This window comes from Heterocephalus glaber, unplaced genomic scaffold, assembly GCF_053883595.1.
Source record: "Heterocephalus glaber isolate CG9 unplaced genomic scaffold, H.glaber_assembly_v1.0 deba00000347, whole genome shotgun sequence".
NCBI classification, from domain to species: domain Eukaryota; kingdom Metazoa; phylum Chordata; class Mammalia; order Rodentia; family Bathyergidae; genus Heterocephalus; species Heterocephalus glaber.
In genome coordinates, this window is record NW_028258143.1 from 10,358,905 (window position 1) to 10,377,225 (window position 18,321).

At 36.6% G+C, this 18,321-nt stretch overlaps 1 protein-coding gene across 9 annotated transcripts in view; it reads right to left on the bottom strand.

Annotated features, from left to right (window-relative positions):
- The window catches only part of Thsd7b (thrombospondin type 1 domain containing 7B), a 1,329,200-nt gene that overhangs the window by 919,781 nt on the left and 391,098 nt on the right, over positions 1 to 18,321 (bottom strand). For 2 of the 9 annotated variants that reach the window (XM_087197681.1, XM_087197682.1), the window contains one exon: positions 15,538 to 15,655. The exons of 6 other annotated variants lie outside the window; for them this stretch is intronic. The gene's annotated coding sequence lies outside the window, so the exon portion shown is untranslated. Of the gene's footprint in view, positions 1 to 15,537; positions 15,720 to 18,321 lie in introns of those variants that run through there. One more of the 9 variants, XM_087197685.1, reaches the window with a different exon arrangement.

Sequence of the window (18,321 nt, forward strand, 5' to 3'; positions counted from 1 at the left end):
TCTTTTAAATTGTGAGTGTTGCACATTGTATCCAACAATGGGAAAACTTACTGATACATATTTATTTCTTTCCCTTCTTTTCTTTCCCCTACCCCTCCCACTTCCCCTTCTCCTTTGGACCTTTTCTTCCTACTTCACATTATCTATTATACATTTTGATCCTTATTTACACTTCCAGTTTCTCACACCAGAGAAACTATTTGGTATTTACACATGTGTTTCCTATTTATTTCACTTAAGAATATGGTCTCAATGTGCATCCATTTAGCTATAAATGTCTCTAGTTTCTCATTCTTTATGGTTGAGTAGTGCTCTAATTTATTTTTTAAAACTCCACATATCCTTTATCTAGTCTCCAGTTTATGGGCAATTGGGCTGTTTCCAAGTCTTAGCTATTACAAACTGTGCCGCTATAAACATGGATGCCCATATATTGCTATGGTATGGTTCTTTTAATTCTTTTGGGAAGATACCCAGCAGGGGAATAGCTGGGTCAAATGGGACCTCTAAGTCTTTGTAAATAGGGAGTGTTGGAGGGGTTGAGGGGAGGGCAGAGGAATGGGAAGAAAAGTAAGAATCAAGATATATCATGTAAAGGTACAAATTCACAATGATGAATGGCATCATATTGTATATCTAAAATGTACCAATATACTTAATTAATTTAAAGAACTTACTAATACAGGAAAAACAGTACCAGAGTAGTGTTGCTGCCATGACTATACATGATTCTGTGGCACACAAGATTTTGGGACAAGTTTTCAGAAGGAGTTTGGAAGGATTTGGAGAAGTGAGCTAGAAAAGCCCCAGAATGCTGAAAATAGAGTTTGATGGGTAATTCTCGTCAGAGCCCAGAAGACCATAATGCTGACAGGAATGTGCACAAGGAAGAACAAGTTCAGGAGGATTCAGTTGGGAATAATGACTTCACTGGCAGTTGGACTACAGGGCAGAAAATTTGTCTACATTTAACTATGTTCTGAGACTTTGTAGGAGTCTAAGATTAAGGGTAGTAGACTAATTACTCAGGCAGAGGAAATTTAAAGACACCCCAACATTCAAGCTGTAGCATGAGTACTGTTGGCTCCTTTTATCCATATTCATAGTTAGAATCAGGGGCAAAAGGCAGAGAAGAAAAAAATTTAAAAACATAAATTATAGTCCAGAGGAATCATAATTCCTGTAAAGTTGGAGCCAAAGGGGATGTGGATGCTAAAGAGTTGAAGAGTTAAAAAGAAACCAAGTACTTTGCACAGGGACAGGAAGGAAGATGGAGCATCTCGGGAATCAGCATAACCCTATCCATGGCAGGCTCAAGGGTTAAAAAAAATATCAGACTTTCATTTGAGAAGAGAGTTCCTGGGACCTCTGCTTGAAAAAGGCCTCTGTTGTCTCCCTGGGATTCATTTTACTTCCCTTAGCCATCTAGGCACTCATGGTTCAAGGGAGCCTGGCTACTGCTCTCACTGACAGCAGACCTTGGGGTTTTCCACATGATGCTAGTTTCACCGACATGCAGAATATAATATTCATGGGGTCAAGGAGGCTTCCACTCAGATTTCAGCAGAAGGCCTCAGAGGCCAGGCAAGGAGCCCCTGAGGGGGCAACACATGAAACTGTGGGAATAAATCTAAAGATGTAGTAGAGAACCCAGGAAGTCAGGGATGCCAGGAACATGGAATATCAATAGGGGAAAGCTATAGACTATGAGTGGAGCCAACCCAAGAGAGAGGCTGTGTGGGCTGCAATAGGCCAGGCAATAGAGGTAGAGCCACCCATGCCACTTTGAACTCACATTTTATTACCATGTTCCCCAGAAGATGAAAATGGAACTTCAGGATTTAATCTTTGCTCTGTTGGCTTTTTGTCCTGCATTATTAGTCCAACTATTTTCCATCTCCTTATTCCTCCCTTTTGGAATGGGACTGTTTACCATATATCACTGTACCTTGGAATTATGTAACTTGCTTTAATTTTTTACAAAGATTCATAGCTAAGAGTTTGCTGTAGGTCTCAGAAGAGAATTAGATCTTGGTTTTTGAAAAATGCTGGACTAGTTGAGACTTTAGTGAAGAGATTATTGCATTTCCAGTTATATTATGTTAGGCAGAATTATGAACTTTCCAATTTCTTTATTTTGAAATTAAGCATGGTTTAAGGATCTATATTTGTATATGAAGTTGACAAAGGGTGAATTGTGGCAATTAATCCTTATATGTCAACTTGTCAACTTCGTTGGAGTAAGAAATGCCTAGCAAATTAGTAGGGGACATTACTGGGTATGTCTGCATGGGTGGGCCATGGAGACATGGCCTTCATCCATTCCTCTCTGGGACTGTTCCCCTGCTCTTCTCCCTGGCCATCATTAACTGAACAGCTTTGCTCTACCATATACTTTACCATGATGTTCTCCACTGTTATAGCTTGTATCTAGATGTCCCTCCAAAGCCTCATGCAGTTATAGGTGGAGCTTTTCAGAGGTAGCTAGATCTAGGGTGTGTGAACATGGATTAAGGGTGTGATAAATAGATTAAGAGTGTGGTAAACTAAATTAGTTCACTGATTTGTTTAGCATACTTCTGCATATGGATAATGGGAAGGTCCACCCTGGGTGTGGATGGCCCCACCCAAAAGGCTTGTAAGCTTGGATAGGAGAAGAGGGAAACGTAGGCTTGCTGCTGCTGCTGCTTCACTAATTCACTGCTTTATTGCTTTCTGCCTGCCCTGTCATGGACTGTTTCTCTTCTGTCATGCCCCTCTGCCATGCCACACTCCCTTGGAGACAGATGACTATGGACTGAAATCTCTACAAACTGTGAGCTAAATAAACTTTTCCTCCTTTAACTTTGTGTGTCAGGTATTTTGTCTTAGCAATGAGAAAAGTAACTAAAACCACCACTAAGGACCAGCTACCATGAACTGAATCCCCTTGAATCATAAGCTACATTAAATATTTCCTCCTTTATATTGTGAGCGTTGGGTATTGTGTTCAACAATGAGAAAGCTAATACACACTATTTGGTAATAACAAAGTTTAAAGTACACATTCACAAGTGCATGATAACATAAACACTTGAGCAAGTAAATAATTGGAACCAAAGAAATGCATCTCCCCATGCATAAAAATTCAAATTTAGGTAAATATTTCTCCATTCCTCTTCTCCAAATGTGTATTATAATTTTCCAACCCTTAAGTTTGGGCTATGTTTAATAACCAACTTCTAATAAGCACAGCATAACATGGGGAGAAATTTGAAAAGTAACTTTAGATTGTAGGTACCTTCCCAAAACTACTTCAACCAATTCAAAAAGGTGAAAACATAATATCCAGAGTAAGGAGTAATATCAATAGTATGTACCCTTAATCTATTGTGTTGAGAAAAGCACTTTCTCTTCTGTGGTCTCTTTCCCAAAATTGCCATTTAATTGCAAAACAAAATATCAGACAAATCCAAAATAAGAAACCTTCTACAAAATATCTGATCATTAACTCCTCAAAACTGGAGTGGTCTGGGTGTAGCTTAAAGACGGAGCACAGAGATGGCCCTGGGTTCAATCACCAGTACTGAAAAAAACCTGTCAAGGTTATCAAAAATAGGAAAACACTGAGAATCTGCCACCATCCAGGGAGTCTAAGGAGACATGGAAACTAAATATAACTTGGTAACCTAGATGGGATTCTGCAACAGCAAAAAGAAGTTAAGGAACAACTATGAAATCAGGATAAAGAACAGGATTTGGTAATAATAGTTTTTGTTCACTAGTTGTGAAAATGTACTATAGTGATATAAAACATTACCATTAGAGAAAGTCAGTATTGGGAATATATGAATGCTCTGTACTATCCTTCTATCTTTTCTGAAAATCTCAACTATTCTAAAATTAAGTTTATTTTAAAAAAGAAAATGACTGAATATAGTTTTATTTTCTCCTGCTATACAGTGTCATCTCTCATAATCATATATTAAGTCTCCTATATATATACGCCTTACATTGAGCTGTTTTCAGATGTGTTCTTAGTCTTATCACAGCCTAAGAGCCAGGCATTATGCTCACATTTTACAAATGGATAAGTAAAGATTATATAAAGTGCCTAGGACCATGCAGCTAGGAAGCAAGAGAAGCAGAATTCAAACCTACATTGTCTGGGACCATGGATTTAGCTCAGTGGTTCCATCACCTCCCTCACAAGCGTAAGGTCCAGAGTTTGAGCCCCAGTACAAAAAAACCCCAAAAATCTAATGCCCAAGATCTTACCACTCTGACTATTGTGAAAAACAATATAACATCATTGAAACATCTCTGAAATTTTGATATTAACATTGATTGTCATGGCTTTAATGTAATAATCACCTCTATCTTCTCCAGCATTAACATCTTTATGGATAAATCTCAAGTGAAGAAGACATGCATGTGGCACAGCACATTTGCTTATATCAGTGGTACTAAGGGATGCAGTGATTAACTAATAGAGAGCCTCAACATCTACACATACAAAGTTATTCACAACACTCTCATAATAGCTCTAAGGAACATCGTTGCAGAAGAAGAAACTGAGCACAGCTGAAAATCACACAGCTATAAATGACCAAGACATTGTTCCTCAAGCATGCCTTTCCAATGCACTACATTCCATTCAGAGGCCATATCACATCAAGCCTTGTATAAAAGTTTTTATGTTAACTATGATAAGAAATCATATTATGGAGTTCTGCAGCATAGGAGTATTTGATATTAATTTTATGTATCAATTTGACTATGGTATTCCCAGAGAGCTGAATAAGTATTATTCTCAGGTGTGAGTGAGGATGCTTTAGAAAAGATTACCATTAAAACTGGTAAACTGAGTAAAGCAAATGCCCTCACCAATGCACATGGGCATCATCCAATCCTTTGAGGGCCTGAATAAATGGTATAAAAATGGCAAACCCTCTCTCTCAGCTTGAGCTGAGACACCATTTTATCCTGTCCTTGGACATCAGCCTTCCTGGTTCTTGGTCTTTCAGATGCAGACCAGGACTTAGACCAACATAGTCCTACCTCATGGATTCTCAGGCCTTAAGATTCAGACTGAATCACACCTATGGCTTTCTTCGTTGTCCAGCTTGCAAATAGCATGTCATAGGACTACTTAACTTTTATAATTGTGTGAATTAATTCCTGTAATAAATTACTTGCATACTTATATACACAAATACACACACACACACACACACACACATACACGAAGCCAATTGGTTTTGTTTCTCTCATAAACTCTGACTTTAAAAAGTATATTATTTCATTTTTTTAAATCCTGTAATAAACAGCTACATAAAAAGCATCCCCATGTTTTCTATAAAACAGCTATTGTGGACATCTAACTTTTAAAATCCCCAAAGTCCTCTATACATACTTCTATTTATAACTTTCTTTTAAAATTTAGTGTAAACAGATAAACTTTTAAAACTTGGCATGTTCCCTCCTTCCTGATAGCCGGAATTTTGCAACAAATTATAATATGCTTCCCAGTCTTGATGTTAGAAAAATCGGCACCAAATTTAAGACTTAATCACAGTGGCTATAATTAGATTTTTGGTGATACCTTTGCCATTTCCTTCTTATCATAGTCTTGAATGCCTATTACATTAATTTATTATATGCTTATTGAAAATTTGGACAGAACAAACCAAGTCTTTTTAAAAATCTATGTATGTATATTCCAGGAAATGTGATATGATCCATGGTAGTTCTTAAACCCTGAATAGGAATCATAATACTGAGAATGTTGTTAGATAATCAAATGTTTGCATAAAAAAGCATCCTTTCTTTGATCTGTATCATGGCTCACACTTTTTATGAGCTTAGATTTACTATGAAAAATAATAGCACTGACTCAGATTGATAGACTTTAGCTCTATTTGTTGAGGGAAAAATGTTTTCTAGTACTCCCATTATAAGGTGATAATAAAGACCAAAAAAATAATAATGGTATTAATAATTAATATGATTATACAACAAGTGTCCCTCTAAGTGAAGAGGAAAGTCTCTTACCTATAAACTATTTTCTTGCAGTTCAGCAGGTAAATTAAATATTTAGTGGACTACTTAATATTTCATAGTAGACAAATTATACTAGGTTTTGGCTACTCATGAGTATGAGAAGAGTGATCATATATTGTACCTATATATAACTTTAATTCATAAACCATTTAAAAAACTTAATAGTCAATAGTAACTATTTAGGGATGATTGATGATTCTTTTCTCTTTTTTTTCTTAAATTCTTTTATTGGTACATTTTAGGTATACAATACGTTTACATTTATCATTGGGTGCTTGTACCTGTACACGAGATGTCTTGGTTCTTATTATTTCCCCATTACCTGTGCGCCCTTCATCCCCTCCCTCTTCCCTATTTACATAGACTTCATTTCCATTTTTTTTTCTCATAATTTTTCCGCTCACTTCTTTCCTTTCCCTTTCCCCTTCCAACACCCCTACCCCTTTGGAGCTTTTCTTCCTATTTCAAATTATCAATTATTCATTTTAATCATTTTAAACCTTACTAACACTTTCAGTTTCTCACACTAGAAAAAACTATTCGGTATTTACACATGTGTGTCCTATTTATTTCACTTAAGAGTATGGCCACAATATGCATCCATTTAGCTATAAATGTCTTTAGTTTCTCATTCTTTATGCTGAGTAGAAGTCCACTTTATAAAAAAAAAACACATCTTCTTTATCCAGTTTCCACTTGATGGGCACTTCAACTGTTTCCAAGATTTAGCTATTACAAATTGTCCTGCTATAAACATGGGTGCACATATATCGCTATGGTATGATTCTTTTAATTCTTTTGGGAAGATACCCAGCAGGGGAACAGCTGGGTCAAATGGGACCTCTAGTCCTCGTTCTTTGAGGTATCTCCATACTGATTTCCACAGTGGTTGAACCAGTCTGCACTCCTAACAACAATGGAGAAGGGTTCCTTTCTCCCCACACCCCCGCCAGCATTTGTTATTGGTTGATTTCTTGATAGCAGCCATTCTTTCTGGGGTGAGGTGAAATCTCAGTGTTGTTTTCATCTGCATGTCTCAAATGACCAGTGATGTTGAACATTTTTTCATATATTTACTTGCTGCTTTTACTTCTTTTTCTGAGAAATATCTGTTCATTTCAGATGCCCATTTTTGAATTGGGTCTTTGAATTTGGGGAGGGTCTGATTTTTTTTCAGTTCTTTATATATTCTAGATAGTAGTTCTTTTTCTGAGGTACAGCTGCTGAAAATTTTTTCCCACATTGTAAGTTGTCTCTTAGCTCAGTTAGTGGTTTCTCTTGCAGTGCAGAAGCTTTTTAATAAGAGAGATACCAGTTGTTGATTCTTTGTGCTACATCCCGTGCTACTGAGGTTTTGTTCATTAAGTCTTTTCCTATGCCAAGGTCTTCAAGAGTTCTACCTAACTTACCTTCCAGCAAGTTTAGTGTTTCTGTCTTAATATTTAGATCTTTAATCCAATTTGATCTTATTTAAGTGAACATTGATAGGTATGGATCTAGTTTTAATCTTTGGCAGGATGAAATCCAGTTTTTCCAACACCATTTATTAAATAGGCTATTTCTTCTCCAATGATGGTGGTTGGCTCCTTTATTGAAGATGAGATGGCTGAGTATGTCTGGAGTTGTTTCTGCATCTGCTAATCTATTCCACTGATCCTCAGGTCTGTTCTTTTGCCAGTATCATGCTGTTTTTATCACAGTAGCTTTATAGTATAGTTTCAAGTTGGTGATTGTAATACTTCCTGCCATGTCTCTGTTGCTTAGAATTGCTTTTGCTATTCTAGGTCTCTTCTGTTTCCAAATGAATTTTTGTATTGTTTTCCCTAGTTCTGCGAAGTATATTGTTGGAATTTCAATCAGCATTGCATTAAATCTATATAGCAGTTTTGGAAGTACGGCCATTTTCACTATATTGGTTCTTCCTACCCAGGAACAGGGATGTCTTTCCATTTTCTTCTGTCTCTTTTTTCCAAATGCTGTAGTTTTCAGTGTAGAGGTCTTTTGCTTCCTTTCTTAGATTGAATCCTAGATATTTCATTTTTTTGGATGCTATTGTGAAAGGAATTATTTCCCTAATTTCTCTCTCAGGGAGTCTGTTATTTGTGTATAAGAAGGCTATTGTTTTCTGACTGTTGACCTTGTATCCAGCAACTCTACTGAATCTATCAATTAAGTGTAGAAGTCTTTTGGGAGAGTTTTCTGGGTCTTCTATGTAAAGTATCATATCATATCAGCAAATAATGACAGTTTAACTTCTTCCTTTCCTATCTTTATTCCTTCTTTTTTCTTTCTCTTTTATAATTGCTGTGGCTAATGTTTCCAGAACTATATTGAACAGGAGTGGTGATAATGGGCGTCCTTGTCTTGTTCCTGATTTTAGCATGAAAGTTTTCAGTTTTTGACCATTTAGTATGATTTGACTGTGGGTTTTTCATAAATAGACTTAGGTTGAGATAAAGACCTTCTATTCCAATTTTCTGTAGGGTTTTTATCATGAATGGGTGTTGGATTTTGTTAAATGCTTTTTCTTCATCTACAGAGATGATCATATGGTTTTTGTCCTTGGTTCTGTTAATATAGTGTATTTCATTTATTGATTTACATATGTTGAACCATCCTTGCATCTCTGGGATAAATGCGACTTGGTCAGGTAGTATGATCTCCTTGATGACCATCTATATTCTGTTTGCCAGTATCTTGTTGAGGATTTTTGCATCTATTTCATTAGGGATATTGGCCTGTAGTTCTCTTTTAGGGTTGGGTCTTTCCCTGGTTTTGGAATCAAAATAACACTTGCTTCCAGGAATGAATTAGAAAGCCTTGCTTTCCTTTCAATTTCCTTGATAAGTTTAAAGAGTAATAGCAATAGTTCTGCTTTAAATGTCTTGTAGAATTCAGCAGTGAAGCCATCAGGTCCTGGGCTTTTCTTTGTTGGTAAAGTTTTTATTACATTTTCAATTTCACTCATTGTAATTGGGATGCTTAGAATTTCTATATCTTCTTCATTTAACTTTGGCAATTCATATGTATCTAGGAATCTGTCCATTTCTTCTGTGTTTTCCATTTTCTTAGAGTGCAAGTTCTCAAAGTACGTATTGATAATCCTCTGGATTTCTTCTGGGTCTGTTGTGACTTCACCTTTTTCATTCTTAATTGCATGGATTTGAGCCTTTTCTTACCTTTTTTCAATAAGGTTGGCTAAAGGTTTATCAATTTTATTTATTCTTTCAAAAAACCAACACTTTGATTCATTGATTTTTTGTATCATTCTCTGTCTCCACTGCATTGATTTTTCTCTGATCTTTATAATTCCCTGGTTTTTATGAGCTTTGGGTTTGTTATGCTCTTCTTTTCCTAGGAGCTTGAGGTTCTGTATTAGGTTATTTATTTGACTTCTCTCTGTTTTCCTAATATGGGCATTCACTGCTATGAATTTCCTGTGTAGAACTGCTTTCATTGTGTCCCATAGATTCTTGTATGTTGTACTGGCATTATCATTCACTTGTACAAACTGTCTAATTTCTTCAGTTTCCTCTGTGACCTATTTGTTGTTCAGGAGAGTGTTATTCAGTTTCCATGTGCTTGTGGAGGTTTTGCGGTTTATGTTATTGATCTCCAATTTTATTGCAATATGGCCTGATAATATACAGGCGGTAACTGCAATTCTTTTACATTTACTTAGACATGTCCTATGAGCTAGAATGTGGTCTACTTGGAGAATGACCCATGTGCAGCCAAAAAGAATGTGTATTCTGATTTTGTGGGGTGGAACACTCTGTAAACATCTATTAAGTCCATTTGTTCAAAAGCTTGGTTCAGTTTTAAAATTTCATTGTTAATTTTTTGTCTAGATGATCTGTCTATTTGTGATAGTGGGATGTTGAGGTTCCCCCACTACAATTGTATTAGTGCTTATTTGGTTTTTAATGTCCATTAATATTTGTTTTATATAGGTGGGGGCATTCATATTTGGTGCATATATATTTATGATTGTCTTCTCTTCCTCTTGGATTGTTCCCTTCAGAAGGATGTAGTGACCATCTTTGTTTCTCTTAATTGGTATTGGTTTGAAATCTACTTTATCTGCAAATAAGATTGCTACACCTGCTTTTTTCTGGATTTCTGTCCCATGGAGAACTGTTTTCCATCCTTTTACTTTCAGTATATGAATTTCTTTTTGAGTTAGGTGTGTTTCCTGTGTACAGCATATTGTTGGATTTTGCTTCTTAATCTATTCTGCCAGTCTATTTCTTTTGACTGGTGACTTGAGGCCATTAACATTGATGGTTATAATTGATAGATATTGACTCATCCTTGTCATGATGTTTTACTTTTGTTGGCTCTTCTATTTCTTTCTTTCTTTCTTTTTTTTTTTTTTTTTTTTTTGGTACCAGGGATTGAACTTGGGTCCTTGCGCTTGCACAGCAGGTGACGAAACCACTGAACTAAATCCCCCCAGCCCCTCTATTTCTTATTTTTCCCCCTTCCCTTTAGTTTCTTACCCTGCCTGGTGGCTTCCCTCTGTTGGGCCTCATGGAGTTGTGACCTTCACTGTTTTTTTCTAGTATACTGTTTAGAATTGCTTGGAGTGCTGGTTTGGTGTTCATGAAATTTCTCAGGTGTTCTTTGTTGTGGAAGTATCTAATTTCCCCATCGATTTTGAAAGATAATTTTGCAGGATACAACAGTCTAGGTTGGAAGTTATTTTCTTTTAGGGCTTGAAATACGTCACTTCAGGCTCTCCTTGACTTGAGGGTTTGTGCTGAGAAGTCTGCTGTGATTCTGATGGGCTTTCCTTTGTAGATGATTTGTTTCTTTTCTCTGTTTGTAGGATTTTGTTCTTCTGTTGGGTTTCTGGGATCTTAACTATTATATGTCTATGTGTAGATTTTTTTGTGATCATGGCTAGTTGGAGTTCTATATGCCTCACTTATCTGTATGTGCAGTTCTCTGCCTCTGTCTGGAAAGTTTTCAACTATTACTTCTGTGAACAGTTTTTTAATGTCAATTGAACTATCTCCTGTTTTTTCATGGACTCCTATCAGTCTTATGTTATTCTTCTTTGCATCATCTAGCAGCTGCTGGATTGATTTCTCTTGGTCCCTTACTATTTTTAAGAAATCTCTGTTTTCATGATCATTAACCACAATCCTGTCTTCTATATCTGATATTCTATCTTCACATTCCCTTAATCTGCTGTGCATACTTTCAATGGAGTTTTTAATCTCTTGGATATCTGTTTGAATCTGTTTCATGGATTTCATTTCTTTCTTATGCTGGGCGATCATGGTTTCCATTTCTTTCTTATGCTGGGCATTCATGGCTTCTTTCTTATGCTGGGCTTCATGTTTCTGAGCTCATCTATTTTTTTGTCTGTTTCTGTTCTAGAGCCTCTAATCATGTCTTTTATTCTGATCACCATCTCTGTATTTATCTGGGAGATTATTTCTGCCTTGAATTGTTTTAGAACATCATTCATCTGTTTTATTACTTCCTGTGCTATCAGTTTAGGGTGTCCAGGTGGTTGATTATGAGACTTTTCCACCTCATTTCCCCCAGAATTTACCCATGGTGGGGTGGAAGTCTGAGTTTGTGCCTTGCTTAAATGTTTTCTTATTTTTGTTTTTGGTACTGTCCTTGGTTTAATTTTTGGATTGATACTTCAAAATTGCTTATTGGAAGTATCTTTGTTGCTTGTAATTAGAACCCTTATGGAATGATTCCTTCTCAGAGGTGTCTTCCAGATATAGCTGGTCCTTAGAATTTGAGTCTCTAATGACTCTGAGGCTGTCTCATTTTCATTATACCAGGAAGGACTACTGACTAGATCAATTACAACACCTTAGCCCAAGGGGTACAATCAACAGCACCATAGCATTAAGTACATCTTAGAAAATGACAAATTGTGGAAGTTATTAATCTATCACCTTTAACTGTATGAATTAAATCAAAATCAAGGACCAACCCAACATATGTTTATGGTGAATAAACTGTTCAATATAGCAATTTTACCCTTTGGGATGGGGCATTAGAAGGAGTTGGAGAGGGAGGGATAGATAGGTAGAAGGATAGGGGAAGGTTAGCAGTGAGGCCAAAGGACACAGGCAAGAGAAGAAAAAAGAGAATAAAAGGAAAGTAAAGAAGAAATCCGAGGGCCAGGGATTTAGCTCAGTGGTTCCGGCGCCTGCCTCACAAGCACAGTGTTCTAAATTCGATCCCCGGTACCAAAAAAAAACCAAAATAAAGAAGAAATCCAAATTATGGCCAGAACAGGAACAAAAGGGAGATGAAGAACAATGTGGGACAGCAAGAGAGTGAATGTGAGAGAGAGAGAGAAAGGAAAGAGAAAAGAAAGAAAAAAAAGAAGAGAAAAATAAAAACTTGAAGAGATAGTAAAAAATTGAAAATAAGAGCAAATAATCCCCATAATAATAATTTTGGAAATAAAAAACAAAAATGAAAATGAAGGGCCTCCGTCAGGGTATGTCTCTGCTTTCACAATAGACAATGTGAGCAGCAGTGTGCAGATATGTCAGTGAGTCTCAGCAAGCCAGTCACAGACCCTTGGGATTCAGGCAGATTTCTGGTGGCAAGTCCCAAGCTGAGCTCCCTGTCATCCTGTAGGGTTGAACTCTGCAAGGTTGTACTGCAGGTTCCAGCTGCCCTTCCCCTGAAGATAGTCCAGGCTCTGATGAGAGGTGATAATCCCTCCAACTTACCCAGAACGGTGTTTTGGTGTCCCCTGTGTCTTTGTAGTGTGGAACCAGGTAGTGGTACAACCAAGAGGCTGGGGTGGGGGTGGTCCTGCAGGTGCCCACAGCTAAGTGGATCATTGCTGTGGGCATGGCCAGTGGCGAGGGGTCCTCACCTTCTGGCTGGTGCCCGCCAGTGTGCTTGGCATGGGCTGGATGGGGTGGGACTCCCGGTGACCTGGTACCTCTCTCTGATTGATGATTCTAACACTAGATTATCAAAAATAAATTACAGCATTTTGAATATTTTGTTACCCTCCCAAGAGAAACAACCTAGAGACATGTACACTCTCTACCCCTCCTCTGTATATTTGTGAAATCAAGAGAAGCTATGTTAGAAGAGGACTTCAGCCAAAATATTTTGGCCCCCGCTCCACAATGTAGCTATCCTCTTTGCTTCATTGTACATATATTGCTAAAGTCTATTTGGAAATGAAAGGAAGTTAATTCTCCAAGGATCCATGGTATTGCATTTCCTCTGGCTATTCTCACTTCCTTTCCCACATAGTATATTTCTGTCAGCTTTGAAAATTTTTTTGTGAGGGTAATTGGCAGTTTACCCCATTAGCATCTCCCTTATATTTAAAGTGTTTCTCTCATTACCAGCTATTTCTTATTACATTTCTAATAATGGGGAAGAATAATCCATCTCTACCAGAGTTACAATGACTCAGGGCGGTTTACAAGTGGATTGCTTATTAAACAATTATTAACTGCTCAGAAACTACACATGCTTTTGTGTTATTGTAACAGCCACTCATTTCAATAACAGGAGCTCACTAAATATGCATAAACCATTTCTCTACAATAACAGTTTAACCACCATGCCTGAATATGCAACCAGAATGAAGTAGTGTGCTGTTTTAAGATGCTATCATTTCCTTCTCTGAAATCTCCCTTCATTCTCACCCTACAGATCACAGCATGTGCTGAAATTACTGCCTTCCTCTTAGCCATTCAAAGCTTCACAGTCATACCCCAGCCTGCAGACACAACTCCACTGGCTTGCCAACTACATTAAAACACTATTCAAATCATCCTCCTGGCTTTCAAAATGTTCTTATACTTGTTAGAGCCTCTTCAGTGGGTCCTTCCTTTGCTCTGCTGACATTTTTTCTTCTCATGTAAATGCTAACCAGAGGATACTAAAACAGAGAATGAAAGGAGAACGGATGGACTGTGTGAAACCTATTTGAGGAGATGGCCATCACCATATCAGGCTGACACCAAAGTAAACCTCTCTGGGAAGCTCAGGAATGAATCAGACCAGTGCCATCATCTCTCTTTCTTAAAGTGGGTTCTATTCCAAATGAGCCCACCCAAAGCCATTTCATTTATGTGAGGTATGATCGAAATACACAGTGAATGTATAAAATTTAAAAAATGCATTGTAGTAAAAGATACATTGCCATTAATCCCCCTCAGAATATTTCCCCTTAATCTGCTGACATAATCTTCAAACATACTTCTTATCATTCTTGCCACTTTCTGAAGCACTTCTGGGAGTCCTCTTTTGTGTCATTGCAATGTATGATGAAAATAACAGTGAATGTTTCTGCTGAGTCCATCCAACAGGAAGACAGTTATGTAAAACCATTCTAACGTGTCCTCATTCACCTTATTCACGGGTTCTGGCACCATGCAACTTCTAGCTCTTCTCAAAAAGTCAAAATGACCATAAAAGTTACTGAATTGATTCAGGACATGGAAGCAGCAAAGACAGTACAACAACAATCACAATAAAGGACTTCCAAAACTCCTTCAGAAAGTGGCAAGAATGATGAGATAAGTGTGTTTGAGATGGAGGGGAGTACTTTAAGATGGATTAATGGTATTATACTTTAGTATAGTAATTTTAAAATTTAAACATTCAATCATACGTCATATGATTCTAGACATGACCAAGTCAGCAGAATGGAAAGAGGACTTTAGGGGTCCTCAGTTTTCCTCATCTGTAAAATAAAAAAAATCATAACTGAAAAAAATTTCACTATTTCTTGTAGTTCTAAAATTATTGATGTCTCTAGCATCCCAAAGGTCATGATCAATTTCACTCCAAATTACATAATTTTTGAATGACTATCACTGTCTTTTAGGTGATAAATTCTTTGGAATATGTATATCCATTCTTTGGATATGTAAATAATCAAGACTTAGAACTGTTTCTAGAATGGACACATACAGAGAGTGAAGGAGAAACAAGAGAAAAATGCTCAAGGTCTACATGGGAAAGTCAGCAAAGGTTTCAAGGGAGTTCACTCTGGATGTGTTTTAAAGGATGAGTAGGAATTTACATGCTATGTAAACAGGGTGGGCTCACAATAAGGCTTGGGAATTGCACAAGTAAAAAATAATAATAATTAAATAACACCTTTAAGAGCTGCAAAAGTTTTGTCATATCTGAGAAGCAAGAAAGGGAAGAAAATCTGTGATAAACCTGTTTCTTTCTTTTCTTCCTCTCCTTTTCTTCCTCTTTCCCTCCCCGTCATCAAATGAAAAAACAAGAGACAATTATGGATGTCTACACAGATCTGTATCTACTTGAAAAATGGCTCATCTTAGCAAACACTTTATTCCCAAAATACAACAATTTGGCAGGTTTTAACACAAACTGAACAATACATCACTCTAAACAGTTTCACTTAGTTACATGATCAACAGGTGAAAACCCTCGGATTTGGCAGCCACAAGTCATACTGTATGACAACTGGCCATGCAGTGGAAGGTGCCATAAAATACTCACCTGATGACAGATGCTGAATGGGAGCCTCCGATGTGAAATAAGCCATAAGATGATGGAGCAAGGTTTCAAATTCAGGTAGCCTGAGCCAACAGCCCATTCTCCTGAAGGGGAGGATTTCCTTTTCCCAAAAGGAAAAGAGAGTCACAAAAAACTAGTCATAGTAAAAATAGTTAATACTGATTCAAATGTACTAGCTGAGCAAAATTTTAGTGATCTTAGAGTTGAATGCTATTTTACATATTCAACATAAGTAACCTACAGAAAAGATTATGGAATGTAATTTAATTTGAAAAATAATGTGAGTTAATACTAAGAGATGAGTTTCCTTAAATTACGATATACAAAATTGTTTTTCAAATGAAATCAATATTTTGTTTTGTTTTGTTTTTTGTCTTAAATTCTTTTATTGGTATATTTTAGGTATACAATATATTTACATTTATCATTGGGTGCTTGTACCTGTACATGATGTATCTTAGTTCTTATTTTTTCCTCATTACCTGTGTGCCCTTCACCCCTCCACCCTTCCCATTTACATAGACTTCATTTCCATTTATTTTTCTTTTCTCATAATTTTTCCTTTCCATTCTTTCCTTTACCTATCTCCTCCTACCACCCCTACCCCTTTGGACCTTTTCCTATTTCAAAGTATCAATTATTAGTTATTAAACCTTTTAATCCTTATTTACACTTTCAGTTTCTCACACTAGAGAAACTATTTGGTATTTACACGTGTGTCCTATTAATTTCACTTAAGAGTATGGCCTCAATATGCATCCATTTAGCTATAAATGACTCTAGTTTCTCATTCTTTGTGTCTGAGTAGTACTCCATTTTACAAAAAAAAAAAAACACTTCTTTATCCAGTCTCCAGTTGATGGGCACTTGGGCTGTTACCAAGCTTTAGCTATTACAAACTGTGCCGCTATAAACATGGGTGCACATATATCTCTGTGGTATGATTCTTTTAATTCTTTTGGGAAAATAGAAATCAATATTCTATAGGCCCCCATCAAACTATTTTTCATTCCACCGATAGTAGACCTGTATCTCAAAGGGAACTCTATGTATTGTAAAAGATTTTCTTATTTTAATGACTTTGTTACAGGAATATTGACATGGTCATTTGATCTGTACAATGATTCAATTATAGCCATATTATGGAAGGCAGAAGTAAAACCAAAGTGACCTGTCCTGAGATCTAGAATGGAAGAGACACCCTTCCATGCATAAGATACATTAAATAGGAATGAGCATCTTAAGAATATTCTGTATGAAAAAAAAATTTTTTTTAAATATTCTATATGCAATTACAGATCTTCATGGTAATCCCATTGAAAAGGTGATATTCAAATCTCTGAAAGTTCTGTTACTTTCAAAAATAATACAGATCCAGGAGAAGTACCTCATAGTGACAAATAGACTCTAGCAATGTATCTATATCAATAGATATACAGGTGTTTGTGTATAGTCAAACACTCTTGGCAGTTAAAAGCTGAATTCAGAAAAATCAAATACTGATTGGCTAGAAAAGAGGTAATGATTTGCAATATGTCTAACTGAGCTGAATTAAATTATAGACATAATTGGAACACAGGTCAGTAGACTGAAGGTGAATTTAGATTGCATAAATAACCAAACAAATAAATGAATAGCACTCTATGAAAACTATTGATGAACAAGAAAAATTTTTGTCAAGGAAATAAGATAAATGGGCTCTAATTAATGGTTCCTATTGTTCAAAAAGAAATATTCATAAAATTTGTGACACTTAAATGTTCAGATTATTTTTTCAAACTCCCAAAACATTTCCAAAGTACAAGTTGGGCTAAAACACCATATTATTATAGTTTAAGGTAGTAATAACATTTTAATAAAATCTCAGAGCCTGTCAACACCATTTTTGTTATATGAAAATAAGTTGTGTTTCTTACTCAGCTAGCAGAGGAGTGCTGAATATGACCTTTCAGAGCAAGTATAAATGGAAGATACTCCTGCTGCTTCATAAGGACAGTAGAAAAAAAGGAGTTTTTTCATCAGCAAAGACAGCATAAGTCTTCAAAGGGACACTTCAGATGAACCCAGAAAATCTATGGATTCACCTCAAAAAACAAACATATGAAAGTCTAATACAGTAAGATGCCAAAACTTGGCTCACAAAGCTCTAGGCAAGGCCTAAAAGAAGTTTGGAACTGTGTGGGGACTAAAAAAGTAAAAAAGAAACCATTACTAACTATAATGATCAATGTTTATAGGATATTGAGTTTCTGAAGGAAACTAGCTGGCTAAACTGCAGAGAAATGATTATGTTTTTAAGTAAGTTCAACAGACAGTGGTTATCACAGTCAGCGTGATGTTGGTTAATGCTGATTTTGCAAGAGTAAAGATGTTTACTGGCCAGTTTAGTGGTTCATTTTTGGTTTTGGTAGAGTGTAGATATCATGTCAATGGTTTTCAGCCTGGACCAGGAACACCTCTCATAGGTGTCCTCTAAAACTACATGTAGGCATTTGGGGTTGCTAAAAGTAGAAACTATCATTTAGGAGGTGGGAAGGGGAGGTGGGAACATGGGAAAGGGAAAGGCCACTAACCACTCTGGACTATAAGCAGTCATCTAACACAGAAGGAGATCTGTCCCAACCAAAATGCTGTTAGTGAGTCCATTAAGGGACACTGAGATCTCTCCCTGCCCACTACAGACTCTCTCTTGAAAATCCAATCTGTGGAAGTCTAAAACAATGCTGGTAATTTTATATCCCTATAAAGAAATCAAAGAATCCATCA